This window comes from Echinops telfairi, unplaced genomic scaffold (assembly GCF_000313985.2).
Source record: "Echinops telfairi isolate 266 unplaced genomic scaffold, ASM31398v2 ScPeMD7_7475;HRSCAF=8513, whole genome shotgun sequence".
NCBI classification, from domain to species: Eukaryota; Metazoa; Chordata; class Mammalia; order Afrosoricida; family Tenrecidae; genus Echinops; species Echinops telfairi.
In genome coordinates, this window is record NW_022111379.1 from 10,259,018 (window position 1) to 10,263,837 (window position 4,820).

The 4,820-nt window shown below is 45.6% G+C and overlaps 1 protein-coding gene across 1 annotated transcript in view; it reads right to left on the reverse strand.

Annotated features, from left to right (window-relative positions):
* SIN3A (SIN3 transcription regulator family member A) overlaps positions 1 to 4,820 on the reverse strand; it is a 63,828-nt gene that overhangs the window by 58,490 nt on the left and 518 nt on the right. The gene's annotated exons all lie outside the window — the stretch shown is intronic.

Here is a 4,820-nt window from a genome sequence, read left to right on the forward strand (position 1 = left end):
TGATACTCCCCTCCATGATTCCATTCCACGATTTATGTTCCTTGAGAACTGGGACAGTATTTTAGTTTGCTTTGTGTCCCTATGGGATACAGAATAGTACTCCATTAAGTATTAACTGGAGAAAACAACCTGTATAATAAAAGAGAGAGGTGCCAGGTGCAGGTCTTTGACAAAGATTCCTGAATTGGGATCATCAGAAGGCTTATTTGAGAAAACAAATACAAACTGGGTTTGGAAGTATGCCAAAAATCCACCAAACAGGGGGTGAAAGCAAAATTAACACATTTATTACCAGTAGATGCTCCCATGCGGAAATCACCTTTTAGCTTTTAAAATAATTTTAACTAATTTCAAGGAGTATAGTGGCATTCTTGGAAAAAGGCACCAAATCTTCCTGAAAGTTGTGCTGTCCCAGTGACAAATGCATGGAAGAGACTCAGAGCAAAAGTGTAACAAAAGCCTGATAATCTATTATAGCAAAAGGGAATCAATTCCCCTCCTTGAACCTCATCAATTACGGCAACAAAGTATGCAAACCCTTTCACACTATCAAAGAGTTTATTGCAGGTACAAACCCACAGAAGGCAAAGCATTCATTGTAGGGATTTTAGGAAGGTAATACAGGGAGGGCATTTAGGGGTGGCCTCAAGTACAACCAGATCCCTGACATAAGATACATGAATGGTTGCACAAGTGCAACAACAGAAAATAGGCTGTACCCCCAAATTAGCTGTGGAACCAAATAAAAACCTCTCACATTAACTCTTTACGGGATAGAAATCCCTGTCTTTCTCTGTGGAGCTGGTGGTTCTGCACTGCCGACTTTCGGGCTGCGCGTAACCAGTGTGCCTCAAGGGCTCCCTAAAATGCTCCCCGTCCTCCTTACTTTTTTAAGCAGCAAACAAGGTATGCAAAGGAATACAAGTATTAGGAAACAGGACGTGACGATCTTAAGAGTACACCTTAAGTCTGACAAGAGTCACAGGGACATGAATTCGGGACTGTAGATCCCTCACTAGCCAGCAACAGACTTGATTGGTAAGGATTGGTGGAGGAAGGGTCCTGGTCATGACACTGATAGTAAACACGAATAACATCCAGATACAGAAGGGAGGAGGAAATGAAAGAGGAAAATAAAAAAGGCTTTAAAAAAAAAGCGTATCTGCTGGGAATTGCCACCGATAAACACTTAAGTACTTTAAAGCCAATTGGAACTAAACTTCAAAATGCCATTAGAATTCCGTTTACAATCTTCCTAACCCTCACCTACTGCATCAACACTGTCCTGTGTAGCTAGCTAACTTTAAAGAGCATTAAATCCCAAACAGGTCAGACTGTCCTGGTGGTGCAGTGCTCCCTGGAGAACGCTGGTGAGGACAAAAACCTCTGTGTACCTGGTTCTAACAGACAACAAATCCCACTGGGTCTGGTCTTTGAGGAAAGAGACCCACAAAACATATTTCAAGGAAGCCAAGGTTTTTAGAAAAATGTTTTTAAAACGGAACAACAATTAAAACTCACATGGGGCGGGGTGTCAGACAAGTTATTTTTTTCCAAAGTAAGAATACAATCAGTAGAACCCCAATTCACAAGTTGGATGGGTTACATTATTCGACTGTTTTGCACAAGAAATGCAAAATGTCTACAATTATGTACTTAAACTGCAATAAGGAAAAAGAAAAACCCTAAACTACTCCTCCTCCTCTCACTTTTTTAAGTGAGCAGAAGCAAGAAGGTATGGGAAAGAATAGCAGTTTTACAAAACACTAACTGACAATATTAATACACCAGAGTTTGACAGATCACAGTAACACATATGCCAAACCCTTGTCTTAAATACCTTCCAAAGGTAGGGGGTTCAGGTCTGCAAACTAGGGCGAACACAACTCAAACATGAGAGACTTCAGTTCACATTCCAATTTCAGCACCAAGCCGCCTATCCTAACAAACGTTCTAAAGCCCTTCTGGAAGGACTGAGAGAGATCTCACTTCTCACTTCATCTGGATCTACAATTCAGATAGCACCCTCCAGCTTCTCAATCAGTGCCCCTCTATCTCCACTTACAGGTGAGTTATCCTTTGAATTCCTTACAGCACTTTGTATTTTTATGGCACCCAACCCACACTGATTTGCTATAAAATCATGTGTTCACCGGCCTTTCCTTATAAGAATGTAAACTTCTTGGGGACCAAAGACTCTTCTAGTGTCAGCCCAAAGCCATTTAAGGTGGTCAATAAAGACTCAATTCATCTTCAGAATTGGCACCCCAATCTTTCCTCTTAAAGCTGCACTGATCCTTCACTGTTAGCTGCCCCAAACTCAAAAACCAAACTCACTGCCAGAGTCAATTCCCGACTCAATGTAACCCTGTGGAACTGGGTAGGACGTCCCGGTGGGTTTCCATGTCTTAACTCTTCACAGGAGTAGTTTCATTTTTCTCCCAAGAATTGGTGTGTGGTTTCGAACTGCTAAGCTTGCCACCAGGGCTCCTTTCACTAGACTGAAAACAAAGTGTAGCATTAAGAACGTGGACTCTGGTCACCTGACTGCCTGGACTCAGATCCTTGATTTGCTACTCAGCATATGTCTAACTTCTCTGTGCTACTATTTCCTCATCTGTAAAATGTGGATTTCATACCAACTCCCCTCAGAGGGTGCTCATACAGATTATATGGAATAATAAATGTATAGTGTGAGGCACAATGAGAACTTAAATACAAGTTCACTACTCAAGGGGAGGAAGCAGGGTACAGCCTGAAAAAGCACTATTTCTTCCCACTGAACGTACAAAAAGTAAAGCTTAAACTCTTGCCTGGTGGAGCTTCCCAGAAGCGTGAGACAGCATTGAAAAGCACTACTTACAGCTGCCGAATGCTGTGGACGCAACTTTCTAAATCCAACCTAGTATCACCAGCACTGAGATCTGTCCTGCACAGCTCTCTGACCTTACACCTTTTTGCACTCACAGTATAAACAGGACCATGCTTTGTCAAGCAGCTTATTACTTAGTAAAAAAGAAAAGCTTGGGAACGGGTAGTGGGGAGGGAGGGGGAAAATGAGCAACTGATATTAAGGGCTAAAGTAGAAGGCAGATGTTTTGAGAATGATGAGGGCAACAAATGTACATATGTGTGTGACACAATGGATGTATGTATGGACTGTGATAAGAATTGTACGAGCCCCAATAATTTAAAAAAAGAAAGAAAAGCTTACTCCTAAGATGAAGTATTATATTAAAACCTTCTTAATGATAAAAGGTCAATCTATCTCGAGTCTTTGATGCGAAGTAAAATTATCAACATACATTTACAGGATTTCTCATTTTAAGCGATACCAACCACTAGTATAACTAGATCCTTACTTGAAATTTTAAAGTCTACAGGAGACTTCTGACCCTAGCTCACCAACTAGACAACACATTATTTAAGGGCAAGGAACTCTGCTGAAAAGGCAGGGGACTTAACTTTACAGAAGTAGAGCACAGGATGCCAAACGCTCAGCCCCACGGGCACTTCATCCAAGACCCCTGACAATACAGGGATTACTCAGATATTCAGCGTGCTTATTTCCTTTAACAGCTCATAGCCTGCTCAGAGACGATGAGATGACTTCCCTTAGTAAGGCATTTCTCTAGCACGCCACCCAGTTTAATGTGGCTTGGCATTCATAATCCATAAATGTCCCATGCACAACTCCCCAGAATGCTGGACTTAACTCCACCCTAGTGTCTAATTCAAAACAGAAGAACGCTGTCAGGTGGGATGCAATGTAGTCTAGATCGTTTAACAGAATTGCATAAAACCAGACAAGGAAAACTTTCCAAGAATACCTAAAATTACTTAAATAGCAGCCTATTTCTCTGTGAAATCAAGCTCACGCACAACTAGCTGCACAATGAACACATTTTTAAAATGTAAGAGTTAGGACGTATTATACTCAGCCTCTTGAGTTTTTCTCAAAGGCCCCGTATTTTATAAACGGTTCAGTTTTGCGAGCAGGAATCCTTCCTTTTTATAAATCTCGGTAAGAGCTTCCATTTGTCTCCTCGTGGCTGAGTTTGAAGTCCTAAGGCTCCTGAAACGTCGCCGAGCTTGCACAGCACCCCAGTGACTCAAGGCCCGGCCCGAACAGCCACGGTACCTGAAAATCAAGGGAACTCCAGGAAAGGTTGTCCCCGGCCACCTTCCTAGTCTCCGCCCCTCCCCTCGCCCGTCAGCGCGGTGGAAGCGTGGCCAGGAGCGCGAGCAGCACCGCGCTCGGCCGTCAAGAACCTTCCCAAAGGGCTTTGGGCGCCTCGCGCCAATAATTACAGCCACGAGGAGAGTGCAGAGTGGTGGCCACGTTCCGACTCCCATGGTTGCACGGTACCATCCACGCTGCATGGAGCCTAGCGGGGCCAACACGCTCTGGCCCCTGACTCGCGCGCCCAAGAGTTCAGTCCTCACACGCCACAGCTCCCAGTCAGCAGGGACTCCACCAACCCCACGGAGGGAGACACGGGGCGGGACAGACCCGGGCACCCGGACTCCCCGCCAGACCGACCGCGGCTTTCCCGGGCCCCGCCTCACTTACTGAGGAGGCGGAAACTCGGGGAGAGGGGCGGCGAAGGGGAGTGGCAATGTCGCGAGGTCCGGCCCCTCTGGCCAACCGGATCCGGAGAAAGCTGAAGAACGCGGACTTCACGCCTCCTCCCTGCTGCACCCAGAAACCACACGCTGGAGACCCCCAGAGGCGGCGCCCCCCACCCCAGCAGGCCGGTGCGCGGCCGCCCGCCCGAGGCCCCGCCCATCGCAGACCAACCGGGAGGGGGGGGCTGCCG